Source organism: Balaenoptera borealis (genome assembly GCF_965194805.1).
Source record: "Balaenoptera borealis genome assembly, chromosome: 6".
In the NCBI taxonomy this organism is placed as follows: Eukaryota; Metazoa; Chordata; class Mammalia; order Artiodactyla; family Balaenopteridae; genus Balaenoptera; species Balaenoptera borealis.
In genome coordinates, this window is record NC_138863.1 from 67,443,697 (window position 1) to 67,470,397 (window position 26,701).

At 37.7% G+C, this 26,701-nt stretch overlaps 1 protein-coding gene across 1 annotated transcript in view; it reads left to right on the forward strand.

The window, feature by feature from the left end:
- The window catches only part of COBLL1 (cordon-bleu WH2 repeat protein like 1), a 150,567-nt gene that overhangs the window by 60,886 nt on the left and 62,980 nt on the right, over positions 1–26,701 (forward strand).

Genomic DNA, 26,701 nt, shown 5'->3' on the forward strand with positions numbered 1-26,701 from the left:
CACATCACAGGCAAGGTGTTCTTAAAGGGTGTCAGTTCTAGAGTTTGACGAAGTGGAAGAACACATTATTAACTGGGAATTATATTTACCCCTTGCCCAGAGACCTCACAAGGTGACAACGTATCTTCTTGAAAACACAGCATCTCCACTGTGTCTTTGCTTACCCTGCCTTTGGATTTCCACTTAGCCTGGCCGAGACACTGGCAGCACCACCCAGGGCAAACAGTATTTAGGTTTCTAAATAAGGCACAAAGCTGAAAATACACAGAAGTAGAGTGGTTGCTAAATAAATAGGAGTCCTGCAGCTCCTTTCCATACTTTGTGGTGATGATGTCTTTGTAGAGCTCATAACCCAATATCCTGGCAGCCAAGGAAAATAATATTTAATTCTTCAACTAATGTTTAATTATTAATTATTTTCCGAGGGGAAGCCACGCTAAAAAAGTTGGTCTAAGAAAAGCCCTCATGAAAAATCTCAAAACTTTTCCATGTGACTCACTCAGAATCCCTTAAAAAAAAAAAAAAAAATATATATATATATATATATATGTGTGTGTATCTTTTTTTTTCCTTTGCAATTATTCTTTTTTTTTTTTTTTAAACATCTTCATTGAAGCATAATTGCCCCACAATGGTGTGCTAGCCTCTGCTCTACACCAAAGTGAATCAGCCACACATATACAATATGTTCCCATTTCTCTTCCCTCTTGCATCTCCCTCCCTCCTACCCTCCCCATCCCACCCCTCCAGGCGGTCACAAAGCACCGAGCTGATCTCCCCGCGCCACGCGGCTGCTTCCCACCAGCCATCTATTCCACACTTGGTAGTGTACATATGTCCATGACACCCTCCCACCCCGTCACATCTCACCCCACCCCCTTCCCACATCCCCAAGTCCACTCTCTAGTAGGTCTGCGTCCCTATTCCCGTCCTGCCACTTGGTTCTTCATGGCCTTTTTTTTTTTTTTTTTTTCCTTAGATTCCGTATATATGTGTTAGCATACTGTATTTTTTTTTCTCTTTCTGACTTACTTCACTCTGTATGACAGACTCTAACTCCTTCCACCTCATTACAAATACCTCCACTTCATTTCTTTTTATGGCTGAGTAATATTCCATTGTATATATGTGCCACATCTTCTTTATCCATTCATCTGTCGATGGACATTTAGGGTGCTTCCATGTCCTGGCTATTGTAAATAGAGCTGCAATGAACATTTTGGTACATGACTCTTTTTGACCTATGGTTTTCTCAGGGTATATGCCCAGTAGTGGGATTGCTGGGTCGTATGGTAGTTCTATTTGTAGTTTTTTAAGAAACCTCCATACTGTTCTCCATAGTGGCTGTATCAATTTACATTCCCACCAACAGTGCAAGAGTGTTCCCTTTCCTCCACACCCTCTCCAGCATTTATTGTTTCTAGATTTTTTGATGATGGCCATTCTGACTGGTGTGAGATGATATCTCATTGTAGTTTTGATTTGCATTTCTCTAATGATTAATGATGTTGAGCATTCTTTCATGTGTCTGTAGGCCATCTGTATATCTTCTTTGGAGAAATGTCTATTTAGGTCTTCTGCCCATTTTTGGATTGGGTTGTTCGTTTTTTTGTTATTGAGCTGCATGAGCTGCTTGTAAATCTTGGAGATTAATCCTTTGTCAGTTGCTTCATTTGCAAATGTTTTCTCCCATTCTGAGGGTTGTCTTTTTTTTTTTTTTTTTTAATTTTATTTATTTGTTTATTTATTTATGGCTGTGTTGGGTCTTCGTTTCTGTGCGAGGGCTTTCTCTAATTGCGGCAAGTGGGGGCCACTCTTCATCGCGGTGCGCAGGCCTCTCACTATCGCGGCCTCTCTTGCTGCGGAGCACAGGCTCCAGACGCGCAGGCTCAGCAATTGTGGCTCACGGGCCTAGTCGCTCCGTGGCATATGGGATCTTCCCAGACCAGGGCTCAAACCCATGTCCCCTGCATTGGCAGGCAGATTCTCAACCACTGTGCCACCAGGGAAGCCCAGGGTTGTCTTTTGGTCTTGTTTATGGTTTCCTTTGCTGTGCAAAAGCTTTTAAGTTTCATTAGGTCCCATTTGTTTATTTGTGTTCTTATTTCCATTTCTCTGGGAGCTGGGTCAAAAAGAATCTTGCTGTGATGTATGTCATAGAGTGTTCTGCCTATGTTTTCCTCTAAGAGTTTGATAGTGTCTGCCCTTACACTTAGGTCTTTAATCCATTTTGAGTTTATTTTTGTTCATGGTGTCAGGGAGCGTTCTAATTTCATACTTTTACATGTACCTGTCCAATTTTCCCAGCACCACTTATTGAAGAGGCTGTCTTTTCTCCACTGTATATGCTTGCCTCCTTTATCAAAGATAAGGTGACCATATGTGTGTGGCTTTATCTCTGGGCTTTCTATCCTGTTCCATTGATCTATATTTCTGTTTTTGTGCCAGTACCAAACTGTCTTGATTACTGAAGCTTTGTAATATAGTCTGAAGTCAGGGAGCCTGATTCCCCCAGCTCCATTTTTCGTTCTCAAGATTGCTTTGGCTATTCGGGGTCTTTTGTGTTTCCATACAAATTGTGAAATTTTTTGTTCTAGTTCTGTGAAAAATGCCAGTGGTAGTTTGATAGGGATTGCATTGAATCTGTAGATTGCTTTGGGTAGTAGAGTCATTTTCACAATGTTGATTCTTCCAATCCAGGAACATGGTATATCTCTCCATCTATTTGTATCATCTTTAATTTCTTTCATCAGTGTCTTATAATTTTCTGCATACAGGTCTTTTGTCTCCTCAGGTAGGTTTATTCCTAGATATTTTATTCTTTTTGTTGCAATGGTAAACGGGAGTGTTTTCTTAATTTCACTTTCAGATTTTTCGTCATTAGTGTATAGAAATGCAAGCGATTTCTGTGCATTAATTTTGTATCCTGCTACTTTACCAAATTCATTGATTAGCTCTAGGAGTTTTCTGGTAGCATCTTTAGGATTCTCTATGTATAGTATCATGTCATCTGCAAATAGTGACAGCTTTACTTCTTCTTTTCCGATTTGGATTCCTTTTATTTCTTTGTCTTCTCTGATTGCTGTGGCTAACACTTCCAAAACTATGTTGAATAATAGTGGTGAGAGTGGGCAACCTTGTCTTGTTCCTGATCTTAGTGGAAATGGTTTCAGTTTTTCACCATTGAGGACAATGTTGGCTGTGGGTTTGTCATATATGGCCTTTATTATGTTGAGGAAAGTTCCCTCTATGCCTACTTTCTGCAGGGCTTTTATCATAAATGGGTGTTGAATTTTGTCGAAAGCTTTCTCTGCATCTATTGAGATGATCATATGGTTTTTCTCCTTCAATTTGTTAATATGGTGTATCACATTGATTGATTTGCTTGTGTGTATCTTTAAGTTTAAATTGACTACTAACTTATAAATTAAAAAATTTTAAACTGATTTGCCCCTTTTTTAAAGGGGGAATTGAATAGAATTACTTTCTAAATTGTTTACTACAAAGGTCTGCTTATGTTCTCTTTGGGGCATTAGAAATCTCAATAAGTGTTCGCTGTTTCGATGCTGCAGGCACCGTGCTGAGGACTTTCTCTATATTACCCCTGAGTACACATTACTACCACCCCATTTCACAGATGAGGATCTAAGATAGAGTGGGGATAAGTAACTTGCCCTGGATCACACAGCCACTTAGTGACTAAGCTGGGAATCGGCCTCTATCTTGATAGACTGCCCCACATTTAGCAAAAGTAGCACTTTGCTTGGATTGTAGGACAGGGGAGTGATGCTGTAATTATGTACCTAAACTAAAAAAGGAATAAAAGTTATCATATCATAACTTTACCCCATAAAATATGAAAAGTGCATGAGGCAAGCTTTGTTCTCAACAGGCCTCACCTCAGGAGCAGTGCAACAGGAGAACTTTCCACAGATGGAGGCCTGACCCACATTTCCCACCTGCACATCTCTTACTTTGCTTTTCGTTTTGCATCTAAACTAGTGGAGCTCAATCCCCGAAACTCTTCTTCTTTCCTCCTAGACTGAATTACTGGGACAGTGGCTGGTGGAGGAGCCCTAGTGTGTACCGTCTCTGTTGCAGGAGCTGAAGGGCCTTGTTGGCAGAGGTGCTCGCAGGGGACCCTCCTGCTCTGAAGACACAGCCCTGCCTGGGCCTGAGTGTCTGTGGGAGGCTGGGAGATGTCCTGCAGTGAAAAGACTGACAAGGTATCTCTTGTCAGAGTTTAGATTCTGAAGGGAGCTGGTTTTGGGGGGGACAGCCAGACCAACAAAACATATAAAGAAAAGTAACAGTGATACGTGTTTTGAAGAGAATTAAAATAGGGTGATGTGATAGCAACTGCTTTGCTACTGTAGATGAGATCCTTGAAAGTCTTTACAACAAGCTGAGATCTCAGTGATGAGGAAAGTTCAAAGGGAAAAGCATCCCAGGTCTTGGGAACAGCGAAGGCAAGGCTGTTAAGACTGGTAAGGCTTATGGATAATAGGCCTACAAGAAAGGCAAGCCTGCTGGGGCACAGGGGACTATGAAAGCGCTGTGAGAGTCTGAGAGGGCCAGTATTGTTGGGCTTCATTCGAGGATGGGGCTTTTGGGATTCATTCTTAGAGCCGCAGGAAGCCTTTGGAGGATTTAAAACAGGGAATGAATTGATAGTTTATGTTTTAAAATGATCACCGTGGAAGTTTTTGGAAGAGATTGGATTGCGGCGTGAGCACAGAGGCAGGGAGACTGTAGTGGCGTTGCTGGTGGGAGGGGGTGGTGGGTGGACCTGGGATGGTTGTAGTGGAGATTGAGTATATGGATTCAGCATCTGTTTCGGACTAAATGTGGGCAATGAGGGAAAGAGAGGACTCGAATTTAATTCTTAGGTTTTTGGCTTGAGTGGGGCTGTTTACTGAGATGGGAAAGACCAAGGGAGGAGAGACAAAGATTTCACTTCTGGCGTTGTCAAGTTTAGGATGCCTAATTAGATAGCCACTGGGAGATGTAAAGAAAATGGGTAGCAGTACCCAGGTAGGGTGACCATGCAATTGATTTTGCAACCAGGGACACCTTTGAGAGTGAAAGGAGGGTGGAGTGGGATTTGGATTTTAAATACTAAAGCTGGGACAACAAAGGCAAATCGGGACTGTCTTGGCAAACTGGAATGTATGATATGTAGGAATCTGCTTCCAGGCAAAGATTTCAGGATTGACAGTATCAGATGTTTAGAATACTACAAAGAAGTCAAGCGAGATAAGAATGGAGAAGAGGCCTCTTCTTCAATATCCACCAAAATATGAGCATCACTGGTGATAATAAAAGCATAGGACAGCCTTATCTTAGTGGGGTTAGGGGATGGCAGCCAGATGGGTGTGGACTTCTGAGTGGATACAAGGTGAGAAAATAGAGATGGAAACTACAGTTACTCTTTTAAAGAGGTTTTGTTGTGGAGAGGGATGTTGGTGAAAAATATCTAGAGTGCTCTAAGAGACCACTGAGTCTCATCAAAACCCGAAAGGAAGTCCCAGAACTTCCCAGTGGAAGTTCTTAGTTTTATTTTAGGCTACAGCTGCATGAGATTCAATATTGCACATATGGAAGAAGAAATAATGCTTCTATTAGTGAAAATAATGCTTCTACACTTGATCTTAGCCAAAAGGCCGAGAAGCGATGAAAAATAATGCTTCTATTAGTGAAAATAATAGGATGTAATTTTGGATCAAAGTTTCTGTTGTTTTTATTTGAATAATCTGTATTTGATTTTGAATATCCTAGAAAAATCTGAATTGTTGCAAAGATGAACTTTGATTTAAAAAAGGACTGACTATAAAATTTACCCTTTCAGATTACACTTCATTCACATCAGGGTTCACATTGTTCTGGATTAGTGGGGTGAAGCCGTGTAACTCAAGTATCAGCTTCCATTGACTATACTGGGGTTTCCACGTAGAAAATGGTGCTTGTCTTAAACTAATTGGAGCATCTGCAGGGAATTTACCTGTTTCTTTTTCCTTTTTACAAAATTAAATGACTGATCTTTTCTCTGAATCTGATTTTTATATACCCAGCTTTCTTCACACTATCTACAAATAATTTTTTCTTTACTATTATATGGATGTGTTTCTTAACACTACCATCTAATGATTAAATTATCTAGTAAGATGTTGCTTAAATTTTAAAAAAAAATTACGTATGTTGAGAATCTGCAAGCATTTATAACTTTATAAAGGAGACAAAAACGTTGAATTCTCCGGTTTTCAAATTGCTTGGTAAGGAGTTACTTTTAAAACTACCGTGCAAAACACATTCTCTTCAGAAAAAGGACCTGTGAAAATGTTACCTGATCATTCCCGGAATGATTTTGTAAGACCAGTGAATTCCTTCTTTTACATATTTGCCAGAGGTAAGGAGTGCCTGGCACTTACACACATGATAAACAGAAGAGTCAGTAACAGGACAGGAAAGTCGGTTTAACATTCTCTAAGTGTAAATAGTCAAAGGAGCAGTACTGTTTCATAGAGACTTTCTGAAAGAATTGTAAGTGTATATGATTTGTAAAACTTTTATAATAATTTCACATTTTCTAATCATCTGCTTTTAAAAATGGTCTAATATTTTCCTTTGAACTATTATTACTCAAGAATTTTTAACGTGTGTGAGAACCATCAGAATTTTTACAGAAAAGGCTGAAGAATTTATGGGTTTTTGAATTGATGTTTTGGAGAGTAAATTACCTAATTTATTTTCCTTGACACATTTAAGTGTATGGGCAATGATGTGACTTACGCTTGTTTGAGAAGAAAAAAGTTTTAATATAATAATTCATTAAACTCCATGTATATATAAAATTAATTACTGCTGTTCATTTCTGTTCTTGATAACTTTCGAGCTTTAAGATGTGGTAAAATTTCTTCAAATTATCATGAACATTTCAGTAAGTAGTATGATAATTATACTTATCTAGGGTTTTCACTTTTACAAAGTACTAATCACTTTCTTTTTTAATACTCACAAGAAATACTCATAAAGCAGATTTTGGATGTTTTCTTCATTCAATATCAGTAAACAAGAAAGCTGAGATTCACAGGTGTGAAGTTACTTAACAGAGAAATTCAAACTAGAATGAAGCATTTTGATCCCTAGATTTGGGCTCTTTCCCTTATACCGTCCTGGCATGGGACCTCTCTGTATTAACACCCCTTTAGGTAGTGAGTAAAAATAGCATTTAGTAAAATTTACCTGAATTAAAAAAAAACACATACAAAAAACCCAATGGTTAACACATTACTCTTTTTTTTTTTTTTTTTTTCACATTACTCTTAGAGCAGACCCTGAATGTAATATTAACTCTGTCAGCATGTAATGTGAATAAGAAAGTTGCTAGTGGAAATTCTGACTTAGCTGGTGCTTGATTACATATAACCTTGCTCGCTTAACTAACCAAAGAACACAGCTTGACTCATGACTTCACTTAGAGTACTGTACTTCTTTTGTAAAAATGTGGAAATACGATTTGTAAAACTTTTAAAATAATTTTGCATTTTCTAATCATCTGCTTTTAAAAATGGTCTAATATTTTCCTTTGAAAATATTTGTTCTCTTTTTAAAGGCCATACTAACCCCAATAAAGATGTTAAAAAGAATAAAAGTAAAATAAAGGCCATACTAACCTCATCCCTTAAATAGAAGCCTGGCATTATATAATCTTAGATGAAATGTGAAAATGAAATGCTAAAATTTGGGGGTAGAATATCTGTGGAGATTTGGTGACTTAAAAAAATAATAAGATGAAGAAAAATGTGAGCTAGCATTGTCTTGTGGTGGAAACTATTTTTTTCCAGCTTTATTGAGATATAATTGACATATAACATTGTGTAAGTTTAAGGTGTACAGCATGTTGATTTGATACACTTATTTATTGCAAAACAATTACCACCGTAGCTTTAACTAACACCTCCATCACATCACGTAATTACCATTTCTTTTCTTTATGGTGAGAACATTTAAGATCTACTCTCTTAAAACCTTTCAAGTATATAATAGATTATTATTGGCTATAGTCACCATGTTGTACATTAGATTTCCAGAACTTATTCATCTTATAACTGGAAGTTTGTACTCTTTGACCAACATCTCCTATTTTCTCTACTCCTTAGCAGTTGTTAACACCATTTAGTGTCTGTTTCTCTGAGTTCAGCTGTTTTAGATTCCACATGTAAATGGTATCATACAGTATTTGTCTTTCTCTGTCTGATTTATTTCACTTAGCATAATGCCCTCAAGTTCCTAGTCACAAATGACAGGATTTCCCTTTTTCTCCTAGCTGAATTGTATTCTGTTATATATATATATATATATATATATATATATATATATATAATGGTTATATCTATATATATATATATCTGTGTCACATCTTCTTTATCCATTCATCCATTGATAGACATTTAGGTTGTTTCCATATCTTAGCTATTGTGAATAATGTTGAAATGAACATGCAAGTGCAGATATCTCTTTGATATCCTCTTTTTATTTCCTTTGGATATATACCCAGAAGTGGGATGCTAGATCATATGGTAGTTGTATTTTGAATTTTCTGAGGAAGATCCATACTGTTTTCCATAGTGGCTGCACCAATTTACCTTTCCACCAACAGTGCATATAAGTATTACTTATAACATAGATGTTTAGTATTTAAAAAAAGTCTGCTTAGAAGTGATAAGATTATAAAAACCTTAGAGAGTAGAGAAGAAGTAACAATTATTTGTACCTAGGAAAGATTTTACATGTTTCAAATTATAAATCAACTTGCTATTATAAAATATATCTTAAATCTGGAAAATAATTTGTTTGATAGAATCAAAGTGGTTATATATATTTTTAACAAGGGCTATGTTTCTAAATACCTTGTAGAAATCTGACTTGCATAATTCAAATTTAGTTTTCCCATAGAAATAAATACATGAGATTTATATTTTTCCAATTTCACTCACAAAGAAACCTTATCATACTTAAGGTTCACATAAGTCAAAATAACAAAAAATGCAATATCATATTTTATCTTAAAGATCAAAAAGATATATCATGTTATTATCTCCCTCTGGTTAATTGCTGCTAAACACACACTGAGGATTAAAAACTAAACAAATCCATTTATCCATGTAGGCCATGAGGTCAGATAGTTGAGTCTATAAATAAGCAGATTTAATGATGCCATTAATAAGGAAGAGGAGAATGTACTTCTCCGGTGTCTTGTTTACTCCCACTAAGCATATGTTCTTTAGAAAGCAAATTACTGAATCAGATGTAATAGGAAAAAACTAAGGTGAGTAATAGAATTATTTAACACAAAGTCATTATACATTCAACATTAAGAGCATAATTATATTCCATGTTCATGTTTGAAATGATTATGCATTAATCTTTAGAATTAAATTTGGGTATTTTCTGCAGAATCTTGGAGTTATATAGTTATGACTTTAAATGGATTGTGTGGATGCCTTCTTATCACTCATTAACCTTGTCAAAAGAAAGAGGAGAGTTATTTGCACAAAGACAGATTGCACTGGTTAGTCTATATATATATGGAGATGTACAATTAGAAACTCATTTTTTCTAAACCCCACAGTTTCAACCTTCCCACAATGCTGTCCCTGGTAATGACTCTCTTTCCCCCCTTTCCTTTTTTTTTTTTGAACTTCAGCCTATTGTCAATTATGTCATTGAACTCTCAAGTCATATGGAAAGTCCCTGATAATTCTATTTGTCAAGGTAACTTGTTTGTTAACGGTTTTCACTTTGTAAAAAATGTACCTACCGAAGCTTCCCCCCCCCCCCCCAAAGAGAAACTCTTTGGAAAACAATGTAAAACTGTTGTTTACACAAACAAACAAAAAAATTGGATGGAGTATTAAATTGATGACTGGTTACATTTGATTGAAGGTTTCTTGGTTTTTTGTTTGAGAGTTAGTCTTGTGGAATCACATAAAGATGATTTACCAGTTTTCATAGTGAATTGGAAAAAAGGTTGTTGGTCAGAGTTACCTGTCATTTCTTGAAGGGCAGATATCAATACATAAAAGATATCTCATCTAATTCATGAAAATATGCAATAGTCTATCAAAGAGAAATAGAAAAAGGATTTCGTTTTGCTTTTGAGATAAAATATAAATAGCATTCTTTATCTTTTCTAGTTTTTATTTTTTTTACTTTTATAGTTTTCCTAAATGTAAAAATAACATGGGAACGGTGCTTATGAAATTTGGGGGACAAAAAGGAGAATGTAATGATCTTTTTGTGAGATCACTGCAATAAATATGTCCAATTAGTTTTTATTTTAGGATCAAAAAGTGAATGTGTTGTTATTATTTTAGCTCTTTTATCTTGGCATTTATAATAACAGGACCACACCTATTTTATACCAGAATTCTTGTGTTTAAAAAAAAGTTGTTAATGGCTTTGATATTCTAAGAGCTATTTTTGAACAAAATGTTTGCTAAGACTTTGTGCTGTATTGACCAGCAGTACTTGGCATGTTATATATGCCTTTGTTTCTAGTTCCACCTATTTCCTCAGGGAAAGTTTATATAAATGAGACTACTGTATATTTCTTTGTCATTTCCTTCTGTTGTTTCTCAGGAGGAAGAGTTGCAATGGATTTTACAGTATTTCTACACTACATTAGCTACCTTTCTGTGGAAATGAAACATATGGTAGTTGGGAGGGCCTGGAATAGTATTCTGGGTTGATTAAATCAGGCAGATGACACAAAATTTACTTTTTAGAATGTGGGTGATTTCCTTTATTTGAAAGGACTGTGGTTTTATACAGCACAAAGGCATGGTTCTGATGAATTAGTCTTTAGCATACACGTCTCATGGTTTTCTTCAGGCAAGTCAGTGCTTCTTTCAGATGTTGTCCCAGAGAAAGTAACAATAAATTGTATTTATTGGATAGGTTCACACAATGTTGGTTTTTTTCTTTCCAATCTGTCACTCCAAATAGAACTTTAAGATCTCCGATTGTTGTTTCGTCAGAGCTGGATGCACACAGTAGGAGACTGAGCAACAGAATGGCATGGGAGAAAGGAGATGGGCTTGGAAATGAACTACCCTGGGTTAAAACCTAGATCTGCGGTTCACTCACTGTGACTGAGGACAAGTTAATTCTCCTCTTGGGGATTTGTTCCTTATGCTGTAAAATACAGATAACAGCTACTCACAAGGTTGTGTTAAGAATTACCTGTAATGCATACATAGCTTCCCGCCCATTGTATCTTAATAGATTGCACTGTTGATGTTATTAATGGGTGCTTTACCGGTGCTCATTGATTGATCAAACTGAAGACACCTAAAGAGAAAGGAAGAACAAGATAACATTTGGGACTTTTTATGTGTAGTTGAGTAAAATGGTACAATAATAAACTATTAATTTTTTGAGTGCAGGAACTGATGTATTTTTCTCTGTACCCAAAGCCAGTGTAGGTGCTGAATAAATGCTTGTTGTATGGAAGTGTGTGTGTGGGAAACTAGTGTTTCTTTACCTCCTGGTTCAGAGTTCTTTCTCATGTATCATAATCTTTTTTTTTTTTTTTAAGTGGGATAGATGTTTAAAACCAAGTTTGCAGATTATAGTTGGCCTCCTGCAGTAAATAACTTTGCATTAATGCAACTCTATAAGGTAGGTAGTAGTTTCTTTTTTTAAAGAACTCCTTTATTTATTTATTTATTCTTGGCTGTGTTGGGTCTTCGTTTCTGTGCGAGGGCTTTCTCCAGTTGCGGCGAGCGGGGGCCACTCTTCATCGCGGTGCGCGGGCCTCTCACTATCGCGGCCTCTCTTGTTGCGGAGCACAGGCTCCAGACGCGCAGGCTCAGTAGTTGTGGTTCACGGGCCTAGTTGCTCCGCGGCATGTGGGATCCTCCCAGACCAGGGCTCGAACCCGTGTCCCCTGCATTGGCAGGCAGATTCTCAACCACTGCGCCACCAGGGAAGCCCTCATGTAGCATCATCTTTAACTCTGTATGATTACTCCATTAAGGGAGCTCATTTTAGTTAATCTATAATTTGACCTTTGTCACAAACAGAGATATAAAGTACATTCTTACTTGCCGATGATTGCAGGAGAATATATATAAAATAATTTCTTTGGAAGAGTTGACTAACAATGTAAGAAGATATTAGTAAAAGGTAAATGACTGGGCTTCCCTGGTGGCGCAGTGGTTGAGAATCTGCCTGCCAATGCAGGTGACACGGGTTCGAGCCCTGGTCTGGGAAGATCCCACATGCCGCGGAGCAACTAGGCGCGTTAGCCACAACTACTGAGCCTGCGCGTCTGGAGCTTGTGCTCCGCAACAAGAGAGGCCGCGACAGTGAGAGGCCCGCGCACCGCAATGAAGAGTGGCTCCCGCTTGCCCCAACTAGAGAAAGCCCTAGCATAGAAATGAAGACCCAACACAGTCAAAAATAAATAAATAAATAAATAAATTAAAAAGAAAAGGTAAATGACTTTATGTTAGACGGGAGGAGGAAGAGAAAACTGTTTTAATGGGCTATAGATGTTAGGAATCCTAGTGGTTGGTTGATTATTTTTATACATTGCTTTAAAGACAATCAGATTTAGTACGATTGGGAATAATTTACTCCTTGTACAAGTTTTCCTTTTTTCTGAGAATCAGGGTCAAATGGTGAAAGGAAACTGCCATTTCATACCAAATATATCAAATGTCCTATCCTAGTGTGTTTCTAAGAAATTAGGATTTTTTTTTTTTTAATTGGGAAAACATTTGAGGACCTGACTCTATGTGTGTGTGTGTGTGTGTGTGTGTGTGTGTGTGTGTATCTATCTGAAAGAGAGAATTCATTCATTCAACAATATTTTATTAAGCACCTTCTTTGTGCCAAAAATATTCTAGATCCTTCAGGATATAGCACTAAACCAGAGAGTAAAAGTGCCTGGACTCAGTGAGCTTTCATTCACTCATCAGAATTCACTAATGTGAACTAATCACTAGTCAGAATTGTGACCATTTAAAGTAAGCCATTGGAACATTACTGTCATTGTATGAAAAGTATAGAGTATGTAAACTGGGATCTCTTTGCTTAGTATACCATTATGTGCTTGCAATAAATAAAGAAATACCTAAAGATAATTAAGGAAATAGGAAGGCCAGCTCTTTCACAGAGATCTTTATCTCTGTCAATATTCTTTGTCAATAAATATTGTTTGGTTTTCAATTTCATTGTGATTTTTTAGTTATGATGGCACAAATAAGATTTTTAATAGATTGTTTACTTCCCTTTACTAAATTATTTTATTTACTTGGGGATTGAAAATAGTCATGAAAGCATTTAATTAATAGGAATGAATTGTTTCTGGGGGAGGGATAAATTGGGAATTTGGGATTAACAGATACAAACTGCTCTGTATAAAATAGATGGACTGCAGGGACCTGCTGTGTAGCACAGAGAACAATATTCAGTGTCTTGTGGTGGCCTGTAGTGGAGGGGAATCTGAAGAATAATATGTGTGTTGTGTGTATGGCTGAGTCACTTTGCTGTACACCTGAAGCATTGTGGGTCAACTATACTTCAATAAGAAAGCGGGAGTGGAAAGAGAAATAAATTGTTTTAGATCATTTTTCCTTGGATAAAAGGGATTATTTCTACAGAAGGTTAAAAATGATAGTTTCTGGAGAGTTATACTTATGTATTTATATCTCACTACTGCTTAGATTATTATTCTATTGAGAGAAAAATTAGTACCATTTCTGACATGTTTGATCTGACCCATAGTGTTCTAATTTTTTACTATCTTTCTTATAAAATTCAGCGGAAATTAAGAGACAGCTGGTGTGGTTTTTGCTTGGACTGCAGGTGTTTGGATGAACTACCTAAATTGAGTTTTGGGTCACAGTTTCTTAAAAGATTTGTCACAGAATGGGTCAGAGTTTTCCAGGAATCTTATGTCTAGTAATACTGTAGAAGCTCTTAAATTTTAGTCAGCTCAGTCACTGGGTCAAGTAAGATTTCCATTCCCTTAGTAAAACATGCTGAATGGCTGTCCTGGCACAATGAACCCCCAAAGCAGTAAGCTACTTTCTAGATTGCCTGTACATGCCTCTTGTTATATTTTATCAAAGATTTGTTTTGACTGTTTCCTAACCTGTTAAGGCCTGTTTTTACAGTTACTTATTGTAATAATGTAATTAACCTAAATATTATAAACACATGATTTGAATTCATTAAGAGAGTTGTCCTATAAAAGCGAAGTTAAATACTTCAGAAAGAATCTTTGGTGAGCCAGCTACCCTGCCCCTCCAAAAAAATGTACTGTTGAATTATATGTGAATGAGACAACTGAAAGAATGAAATAAAATGCTAAAATCAAGGAATTTGCATTCGAATTGCTTGCAGCTGTCTTGAAATCCTTGGCTTACTTTAAAAAGTTAGGAGGCAAGCCTTTATGTGCTAATTATACAAGAAGTACAAGGTGAAAATTTAGTCAGTGGGTACAGCTGCAAATACAAACATTTCACTCTACATCAATGAATTAATTTATCTGTGTATTTTAAGTTAAAATGCCTAAGGTTTACTTGAACTTTTTTTTTTTTAATTTTATTTATTTATTTATTTATGGCTGTGTTGGGTCTTCGTTTCTGTGCGAGGGCTTTCCCTAGTTGCGGCAAGTGGGGGCCACTCCTCATCGCGGTGCGCGGACCTCTCACTATCGCGGCCTCTCTTGTTGCGGAGCACAGGCTCCAGGCGCGCAGGCTCAGCAACTGTGGCTCACGGGCCTAGTCGCTCGCGGCATGTGGGATCTTCCCAGACCAGGGCTCGAACCTGTGTCCGCTGCATTGGCAGGCAGATTCTCAACCACTGCGCCACCAGGGAAGCCCTACTTGAACTTTTGATTTCCCACTTTAAGTGGCTTTTTAAAATAACCTACTGATTAGAAATGTTAAAGGATTTTTGTTACATTTGCATTCCTTTTTGATCATTTTCCTAAATCACTATTCTCAAACTGTTTTCTGTAAGATAACATTAATTAATATCTATTCTATTTATATATTTAAAAATGCGATAGAGTTTTTTCTCCAAATGAAAATTTTAACTATATAAGAAAAATACAAAATACATTTATGCAGCTTTATGTGTGAGTTTAAAAGTACAGTTTGGAACTACACTTTGTTGCATAAGCAATACTTATGGGGGAATCTTATCTTTTCTGGGTTTAGGTAGTGAAGCTAGTATATAAGTTAAATGCAGTTATGCTGTGTTTTCATTACACCAACTACCTCTTCCTTTGTTAGATATGTTAGTCTATTCAATGATTGTTACTTTGTATCTTGTCTTAAATATGTTTAATTATATTATTCATTATATTTATTGTATATTTAATATTTATACTAACCCATTGATCTGTAGTTGAAAGAAGAATGGCTTAATGGAAAAGCAGAATCTTATGGTCCTTGAGCTGTTTTAATTATAATCAAAATGTTTCTTGGATAATCAGTTTGTGTCTGAAGCTCTGTTTGGTACAGTCTACACGTGGCTTATAATTCTTGAATATCTATTGGTCTTTCCTGAATATGTGATCATTTTAAATGCCAGTGACTTCAAATAACTTTGAGGAATCATGGCTTTAAACTATTTTCTTGTGCCTGGTGGGAATTGGGAGGAATTTTTACACTGAGTACTAAGAAGAGGCTATATTGGTTTTGTTGTGAAGTCTTCACATGAATGATGTACCAAGAAGGGGTGTGTATAGACTTGCCTGTAAATGTTCACAGCAGCATTATTTACAATAGCCAAAAAGTAGAAACAACTCAATGTCCATCAGTTGGTGAATGGATAAGTAAAATGTTGTATATTCATACAATGGAATTCTGTTGGGTAACAAGAAGTAACAAAGAACAGATACATGGTACAACACGAATGAACCTCAATAGCATTATAGTCAGTGAAAGAAGCCAGACACAAAAGGACACATATTACATGATCCCATTTATATGAAGTATCCAAAAAGGCAAGTATATAGAGACAGAAAGTTGATTAGTGATTGCCTAGGGCTTGAGATGGGTTAGAGTTAGGGCAAAGATATTAGAAAGAAAAATGATGATCTTTGCGTACCTGAAGCACTTACTAGGAATAGTAGAGTGGAAGAAGTAATAAGGACTTTTGTTTTTAAATATATCTTCTGTGCTATTATTGTACCTAACAAAATTAATAGTTCCTTTTGCATATCATCTAACACCCAGTTTTTATTTAAATTTCTCTAACAGTCTCTTTGTCCAAATTGGATTGAGTTTCACACATTACTTTGGTGGTTTTGTCACTTACATCTCTCATTCTATATCAGTTCTTACCCCCGCCCCCATCATTTTCCCCACATTGTCAATTTGTTAGAGAAACTGGATTGTAGACTCTCCACAGTCTAGATTTTGCTAATTATTATGTTTGATAATTATTAAACAGTTGAACTATTTGAGCATAATCAGAAAATGACTAACTCTTCATCCAAAAGAATTAATTTTCCACAGAGCTGAGAGCAAGTAAGCTCGCATTTAGGAGCCTGTAGCAACTGTTTAAGATAGAAATCAGCAGTCTTTCAGAAATTAGCAGCCTTAGGTGTTCTAAGACTTGATTTATTCTGTTATATTGCTACATTTCTCCTGGTAATAAGATGGATGGAAGACAGTGGGAAACTGTGAATCATTCTCCCTGAGGAAAGGTGAAAGGGGCCTAGCAGGTGGTTGGCACAAAGACCTCCCCCAACCCCCAACGTAAAAGCAAAAACCATGGGTCCGGGGTTTGAAAGTCGTGCCACTTAGTGAGGGAATAATTGAAGGAAGTCTTGGCAGAATTCTTGGGTTTTAATTCTTATTTTGTTAAAATACCATATACCATAACAGATATCATATTCTTGGATTGGAAGAATCAATATTGTGAAAATGACTATACTATCCAAAGCAATCTACAGATTCAGTGCAATCCCTATCATTTTACCAGTAGCATTTTTTACAGATCTAGAACAAAAAAATCTTAAAATTTGTATGGAGACACAAGAGACCCCGAGTAGCCAAAGCAGTCTGAGGGAAAAAAACGGAGCTAGAGGAATCAGACTCCCTGACTTCAGACTCTACTACAACGCTACAGTAGTCAAGACAATATGGTACTGGCACAAAAACAGAAATATAGTTCCATGGAACAGGATAGAAAGTCCAGAGATAAACCCATGCACCTATAGTCAAATAATCTATGACAAAGGAAGCAAGGATATACAACGGAGAAAAGACAGCCTCTTCAATAAGTGGTGCTGGGAAAACTGGACAGCTACATGTAAAAGAATGAAATTAGAATACTACCTAACACCATACACAAAAATAACTCAAAATGGATTAGAGACCTAAATGTAAGACCGGACAGTATAAAACTCTTAGAGGAAAACATACGAAGAACACTCTTTGACATAAATCACAGCAAGATCTTTTTTGACCCACCTCCTAGAGTAATGGAAATAAAAACAAAAATAAACAAACAGGACCTAATGAAACTTGAAAGCTTTTGCACAGCAAAGGAAACTATAAACAAGACAAAAAGACAACCCTCAGAATGGGAGAAAATATTTGCAAACGAATCAATGGACAAAGGATTAATCTCCAAAATATATAAACAGCTCATGCAGCTCAATATTAAAAAAACAAACAACCCAATCAAAAAAAAGGGTAGAAGATCTAAACAGACATTTCTCCAAAGAAGACATACAGATGACCAAGAGGCACATGAAAAGATGCTCAACATCACTAATTATTAGAGAAATGCCAATCAAAACTACAATGAGGTATCAACTCACACCGGTTAGAATGGGCATTATCAGAAAATCTACAAACAACAAATGCTGGAGAGGGTGTGGAGAAAAGTGAACGCTCTTGCACTGTTGGTGGGAATGTTAATTGATACAGCCACTATGGAGAACAGTACGGAGGTTCCTTAAAAAACTAAAAATATGGCCCAGTAATCCCACTACTGGGCATATACCCAGAGAAAACCATAATTCAAAAAGACACATGCACCCCAATGTTCATTGCAGCTCTATTTACAATAGCCAGGTCATGGAAGCAACGTAAATGCCCATCGAAAGATGAATGAATAAAGAAGAAATGGTACATATATTCAATGGAATATTACTCAGCCATAAAAAGGAATTAAATTGGGTCATTTGTAGAAACGTGGATGAACCTAGAGACTGTCATACAGAGTGAAGTAAGTTAGAAAGAGAAAAACAGATATGTATATTAACACATATGTGGAATCTAGAAAAATGGTACAGATGAACTGGTTTGCAAGGCAGAAATAGAGACACAGATGTAGAGAACAAACGTATGGACAACAAGGGGGAAGCGGGGGGCGGGGTGGTGGTGGTGAGATGAATTGGGAGATTCGGGTTGACATATATACACTAATATGTATAAAATAGATTAATAAGAACCTGCTGTATAAAGAGATAAATAAATAAAATTAAAAAAAGAAGCAATGCGATGTTTGTAAAACTGCTAACCATATAAAGCTAAGTTGGGATTTAAAAAATATATATATAATGGGGATTTAAATTTGGAGAAGTTATTATTAAACTTTGGGACTACTTTTAAGATTGTTACATTGAGTGGTTCTGAGAACTTCCTGAATTTACATGAACTTGATTGACCTAAGTAGCAACATTCTGGCAGTGTTTCAGACATTACAAAGTTCTTAGGAAAGTAAATCATTAACCCTAATTGAATACCTACTATCTGTCAGGCGTTGTACTAGACTAGTGGTTCTGAAACTTGGCTGCACTTTAGAATTGCTTGGGGAGATTTTAAAAATCCCCATAGCCAGTAAATCAGAATTTCCGGGTGTGGGGCCTGAACCTCAGCATTTTATAAAAGTCCTCAGGTGAGTCCATTGTGAAGCCAAATTTGAGCACCACTGGGTGAAGAGTGGGCTGAGATGGGTGGGACTGGGCGTTGGCCCCCCCCCCTTTTGAGTGGTCGGAGAACACCTATACAAGGAGGAAATATTTGACCTGCTGTCTGGATGAGCTGAAGGAGCAGGCAGTTTGAAATTCTGTGGTGAAAACATTGGGGGCAGAGGGAGCAGCTCTGCAAGTCCCTCAGATGTGAAGGAGGGGAAGGAAGGCCAGTGTGAATTACATAGGGAGTTGCAACTGAGTAAACAGAGGGGAGGTTGGCAGGGGCTGGCTTAGTGATTTCTTAGACGTTAGCATGCATCAGAAGCACTTGGAGAGTTTTGTCAAAGGTGCATTGCAAGGCTTTACCCTCTGTGTTTCTGATTATTTAGGTCTGGGGTAGGGCCTGAGAATTTGCATTTCTAACAAGGTCCCAGGTGCTGCTCTGAAATCACACTTTGAGAACCACCAGGCTGGCTCATCTAGGGCTTTGCAAACCAAGAACAGGAATTTGGTTTTATTCTCAATGTATTGGGAGACCAGTGAAGGGTCAGAGATGTGATGTGGTCTGATTTACATGTTTAAAAGATCACTCTTGGGCTTCCCTGGTGGCTCAGTGGTTAAGAATCCGCCTGCCAATGCAGGAGACGGGTTCGAGCCCCGGTCTGGGAAGATCCCACGTGCCGTGGAGCAACTAAGCCCGTGCGCCACAACTACTGAGCCTGCGCTCTAGAGCCTGCGAACCACAACTGCTGAGCCCACGTGCACAACTACTAGAGCCCACGTGCCTAGAGCCCGTGCTCTGCAACAAGAGAAGCCACCGCAATGAGAAGCCCATGCACCACAATGAAGAGTAGCCCCCACTCGTCACAACTAGAGAAAGCCTGCACGCAGCAACGAAGACCCAGTGCAGCCAAAAATAAATAAGTAAAAATAAATATATTAAAAAAAAAAAGATCACTCTTGACTACTGCAGAGAATAATACATTTTAAGGGACAAGAGCAGAAAGCGGGGAGACAAGTCAGGAGGCTGTTGGAGCAGTCCAATCAAGAGCTGATGGCTTAATTGCCAGGGTGGTAGCAGAGGAACTGGTGAAAAGTATGCAGGTTCAGGATGTGTTTTAGAGCTAAAAGCCCACAAGACTTGATAATGAATTGGAAATAGGAGACAGGCATAGAGAGGAATTAAAATATGCCTAGAATTTTTGCTTGAGTTAACAAGGTGGTTAGTGTGGAGCCATTCCCAGGGATGGGGGTTACTGGGGGGAGGCTTGGATGAGAACTGGGGGTAGAGAGGAGAATCAAGAGTTTTGATTCTGAGATACCTATGGGACATTCAAATGGCAAAGACCATGAGATTATTGGGCATATAAGTCAGAACTCAATAAACAGGTCAGGGTTGGAGATGTGAATTTTGAGAGTCATCAACTTGCAGATGGTATTTAAACCCATGGAATTTCATGAAATTACTTGGGGCTGAGGATTGTAGAAGAGAAGAGAAGGGGGCAGACAAGGAGCCCTGGGGTGGCCTCAACACTTAGAAATCAGACAAAGAGATAAGGGCATTGAGACCGAGGAGTGGCAGTAAAGGAGGAAAACAGTAGGTTGTAGTGTCACACAAAGCCAAGGGAAGAGAATCCCAAGCAGAGGGCTTGAGCAGCTGTGAAGTGTGTCCTTATTGGAATTTAGGCGCTTACTCAAATGTGAGATGAGATGTATAATTATCTATTAGATTTGAACACACGTAGATGATTGGTGACCTTGACAAGAGAAATGTCTGTTAAGAGTCATATAATGCCTTGGGACTCCCCTTGTTGCCTTTCGTTACTGCTTATCTTTTAAAGCCACTTTGATATATTTACTTTGAATAGATGTAAGGCTCATCAAGAAAAGGGACCTTTTGTTCTTAATTGCATTCCCTCAAGCACATAGCACAATGTTATGCCCACCATTGGGACAGTTTTTTATTTAATATAATCTTCTCTTGTTTCATTAAACCCAGAGAGACACACTAAGAAATTGTTTTGAAGAACTGATCTCCACTTTATAGTTGAAATGCGTAAGGTAGGAACCATCAAAACATTGCCAGATACTGTACTTCGAAGGACTGTCTCGTCAACACTTACCATAATGCATCTAATGTTTGATAGCCCTCTGTACTGAGAGAGGGTGGCTGTTAAATTTCTTTTTGGTCATTAGAATGTAATACTTTAAAAACCTATTGTTTTAAGACTTATAATTCCGTTCTTACATTTTGTCTTTAATATCAAAGCTGTATTTTTGTATAGTATTTCTCTGAATCTATGAGGATACTATATAAATAAAGCAAACAGATGAGAGCCCATTGGACTCGAGTAGCTTATTAAGGATGCAAGTATTGATATATCTCATATACAATTGAAAGATTTTTTTCTTTCAAACAAAGTAGAGGTATTTGAGTAGATTTCTATTGTTTTGCTGAGCGTCTCTTTTATTCCTTTTCATTTATTTTAAGGATATTAATATTGACAGGGATGGAGTGGTGATTACAGTGGACACATGATTTTGAAGTGCTTTGTAGATCAAGTGATAAAAAAAAATCAATCAGTAGTGGTAGCAGGATACCATTCAAATGGTAATTTGAATTCTCTGTTAAAATTAAGTTTGGGTATTTTAAAGATCAGTTATTGCATAACGTGGAATTGTACCTTAATTTTCATTATGAACATTGAATATAATATTGAGATAATTTTCATGAATAAAACGATGCTTTACCTAAACGATAATTTACTGTGGCTTGTTATTTTTAGGGCTTGATTTGGGAATTTTTGTGTTGACCCAGAAAAGGTTTCTATCTCAAATATCTTGTCAGTATAACCTTCTCTCCGCCACACTTGTGTAAAATTTGTTGCTGTAACTGTTGAAGGTAGTGGCCTCTGAGGAGCAGGAACTGGGAGTCAAACTAGGCCACTGAGGAGCTTATGTGGAAATCCCTTGAGCAGGAAACTGGCTCAAACATCATTCCCATTTAAAAGGGTGGGGGAACTTCAATGGCAGTTACTGCATTTTTATTATATTAATGAAAACTAGCATTCGTCTAAGCCATAAATTACAGTTGTTATCGCATGTTGATGTATTACTCTGCTTTACCAGAATTTCCTACGCTTAGATTATGTTGAAAGCTTTGATTATTTTCACTATACTTTTGGCTTTGGGTGACATTTAATTTAATTTTGTTATCGTTTCCAAGCATCTCAACTAAGAAATGTAAAACATTGGGAGAGATGTGAGTAGGTAAAAGGTATTTTAAAACTTTTGCTGGTGAGTAAGAGATCAAGTAAGTTAACAAAGTCTTAAATCTACTTAGGATTCAGGCCAAATCCAGGCCTCTGCCTGGTATTCTTTTCACTAGACTATACCATGTAGTGAGCAAACTTTAACTGGATAGACACATTCCTGAATTTAATGTAAATGGATCACAGTCGGGAACCAACATATTAATGATCCTACAGGCTCTTCCTCCTAAATACTACTTTTCTTTCAAGAACTGAGTCCCTTTTTTCTTTGAAGTTACCTTAATACCTGCCTTCACATCCCCACAGAGCTCATTTTAGCTTGCTGTCATTGCTCTGAGTCTTCAAGGTTACCCATCTGTTTTATGACACTTCATTTTTTTGCTTTGTATTTGTTGTTTAATTACTTACATATTGCATCTTCCCTGTTGGATTTCTAATTCATTGTGGAAGGATCTTGGTTTGATTCCCAATATGCTTTCCAATTTTCAGGACCAAAGGTGACAAATGCTTTATTATAATAATAGAGAACACTAAGATGTTCTTAATAGAAGTTCCATGTAAATAATATTTCAACAAGTGCTTTGTTCTGCTTTCCTTATTTTTTTTTTTTAAGTTGGTTTACCTTTAGTAATTTAAGATGGGTTTTCGGGGCTTCCCTGGTGGCACAGTGGTGAAGAACCTGCTTGCATTGGCAGGGGACACGGGTTCAAGCCCTGGTCTGGGAAGATCCCACATGCCGCGGAGCAGCTAAGCCCGTGCACCACAACTACTGAGCCTGAGCTCTAGAGCCCGCGAACCACAACTACTGAGCCTGTGTGCCACAACTACTCTAGGCCCGCGCGTCTAGAGTCTGTGCTCCGCAACGAGAAGCCACCACAGTGAGAAGCCTGCGCACCGCAACAAAGAGTAGCCCCCACTCGCCACAACTAGAGAAAGCCCGCGCGCAGCAATGAAGACCCAACGCAGCCAAAAATAAATAAATAAATAAATAAATAAATAAATAAATAAATAAATAAAGTTATAAGATGGGTTTTCATCATAGACTCAAAGTACCTTAGGAAATAACACAGCCATACATATAAGAACATTAAAACTGTTAGAGTTCTTTGCAGTGTGCAATAGACAGGGAAAATGTACCAAGGAATTGTGATTCAATCTGAACCTCGAAGGATAGATAATATAGGTAAAGGCAGAGAGAATGGGGAGGGCATTCAAACGGTGACTCGGGGGAGCAAAACTTGGAGATGGGAAGGTGCCTTCAGTGATGAAAGCAGGGGATGGGGAGGTGATGGTAGCAGCAGGAGGTGCCTATCAGACCTTCTATGGTACCACTTCTCTTGAAAGCCGAGTCCATTTTGTGGGCAAGGTTGTTCTTGATGCTTTACCTACCTGCGCGTGGTGGCTGGGCTTGTCTTCCGACCTTCCTCATGAAACTCTTCTAAAGCCCTAAGGTTCCCAGTTATTCCTTGCTAATAAGTCCAGTGCATAGTTTTCAACACTCATCTTCTTAAAAATAAAACGTAATCAGTTTCTAAAACCTAACACAGCTAATTCTGAGTACCTTGGTGGTAAGACCTTTTTTCCTTCCCAATTACGTGCTTAGGTACCTCATCTTTGTGGGAAGCATTCACTGAATGCATTCATTCAGTAAATATGAGTGCCTACCATGTGGCAGACATTCTAGAGATTTTATACATTAGCAAATATGTGTAACACCAGGCAGTGGAGACAAGAACCTATACTCATGGGATTAATTACTCTAATGGAAGGAAACAGGATAAACAAGTATGTTAGTTGCCCTGACAAGCCCTCAGACAAAAGTAAGGCAGAGAAATAGAGGTGTTAATCTTAAGGTCAGGAACAGACTCTGCAGAGGAACCTGAGTAGGAATTGTCCTAAGTGTGTTCAAGGAAAAGGCAAGAGTCATAGGATCGGAGTGCAGTGAGCCTAGGGCGAAAGTGGGAGAGGGGAGCTTGGAGTGGCTAGAGGTAAGGGACAACAGATTATAAAACTCCAGATCTTATTTTGGCTGAGGTCGGAAGCCATCGAAGGGTGGGAAAGGAAGTTCTGTGATCAAACTTAACATTTTAAGAGGATCACTCCAGCTGCTATGTTGAGAATAAAGTGTAAAGTGACAAGGTTGGGAGCAGAAAGACCACTTAGCAGCTTGAACAGAGGTGTTTGGTAATCAAGGTTGTTGATGGATTCTGGGTCTATTTATGATATAGAGCTGGCAGAATTTGTCAAGGGATTGGATTGTATGTGTGTGAGAGAGGAGATTTTTGGCCCAAGCAACTGAAAGAATTGAGATTTACTGAGATGGGAAGACTTGGAGAGGAAAACATTTGGTTTGGAGGAGATGGGAAGAGGAATTGGAAGTTTAGCTGGAGATTCCAGTTAGTCATCTGAGTCCAGATGTCAAGTAGGCATTGAATTTATAAATCTGGAGTCGAAGGGAAAGGAGATCCAAGCTGACTATTTGGCATTTAAGATTTTCTTCATACACATTTTGCAAAATTCTTGTTGTATTTATTGTAATAATTTTTTAAAATTTATTTTGGTTGCTACTGTAAAAGAAGTTTTTTCTTTCATTATACTTTGACTAGGTTTTGCTTATGTTTACACAGGCTATTGATGCTGGCATGTATCACTTTGTGCCAAGCCACCTTGCTGAATTCTCTTAATTTATAAAAGCTTTTTCATTGATTCACTGATTTCTCTTCTCCTTTGACTTTTCTCTGGAATTTTACCAAACTCTTCAATTCTGAGAAGTACCACTTTCTTTCATGGCTTGATTTGCTTTCCTTTGCCTAAAATATCAATTATTTCTTGTCTTTTCCTGTGAGTTTCTATTCATTCCCCCAAACCCAACTCATGTTTCCCATCTGTCAAACATTTCTGGATTCCTAGGAAAGTTTCTCTTCCTATGAGCTGCAGCTGTACCATCTGCATACCTGTATTAGAACAATCATCAAACTTTATTCCAATTTTGTATATATCTGTCAGTCCTTTTGGGGAAGGAGAACTGGGTCTTACTGTCTTTACATCCCCAGTGTTTAGCTGAATCTGCTACATGGTTGTCTGTTACAGGATAAATGTTTGTTGAATAGATGAGTAGTCAGTTTGGGCAGATTAAAAACATTTGGAAATTGGATAAAGTTTTTCTTCATATAGATTTTATAAACTTGTTATATTTATTGAAACACTTCTAAAAATTCATTTTTGTCACTATTGTAAAAGAAATATTTTCTAAAGTGTAATATAACTTTGCAGTTATACTCCTAAAAATTAAAGGCCTATTATTTTAGAAAATTAATGTAGGAACCTTGTTTCTGTTTTTTCATGATGCTGAGTGTGCAAACGTGCTTGGATTTGTAAGACCTTACATTTTGAAAATACTTAATGGCTGGATGTTACGTATTTACTTACAAAGAAGGCCTTTTATTTTGCATGGTTTTTATTTTTGCCTAGGAATCATCAAAGCATTGAATTGGCCATGTGTAGAATGTCTACTACTGTTTCTGTTATAAATCACTTAAGGGGTTGTCCTAGTAAGTGACACCGAAACATATTTATTAGAATAATTATTTGTAACATTTATTATTGAAATAGAAATATACTTTATCAAATAACCAATTACAGTTCACTGTTCATTGCTGAGCACAGTGGGAAATACAGCATGCTTCTTTCTTACAGGGAGTAATAAATGTAGGCAGAGAGATGAAACTGGTACCCAGGGGAAAAAAATGGGGAAAATGTTACATTTGTGGAATCTGTTGTATGTTCCTTATAGGGAGACACTTGATATAGGGGGGTGGTAGGAGGGTGGTTTCAGCTAGATTTTGAAGCATAGGTAGAGTTTCATCTGGATAGAGAGGCAGAATACACTAGATTGGAAAACAATAGAATGAGAGGCAAAAAGGTAAGAGCTATTAGGAGGTGTGGAAATGAGATACTGATTTCCATCCTAGGAGAGTAAGAATTTTTATAATTTGTTCCACCAAAGAAAAATGCAGTACTTTTGCTTCGCTGTAGTGAACACACATTAATTGAATTTAATGAAGGCCGATATCAGATCTCTTTTGTTACCATGTTTCTTTCTATTGCCAAGTAATGCAAGCATATTGTTAAAAACAAACAAACAAACATGCTGATTTTAAAAGGCAGAAAAAGGACTTTACTGGTGGCACAGTGGTTAAGAACCCGCCTGCCAATGCAGGGGACACAGGTTCGAGCCCTGGTCCGGGAAGATCCTACATGCCGTGGAGCAACTAAGCCCGTGCACCACAACTACTGAGCCTGCTCTCTAGAGCCCGCGAGCCACAACTAGTGAGCCCACGTGCCACAATTACTGAAGCCTGTGCACCTAGAGCCCGTGCTCTGCAACAAGTGAAACCACTGCAACGAGAAGCCCGCGCACCACAACAAAGAGTAGCCCCCGCTCGCTGCAACTAGAGAAAGCCCGCGCACAGCAACA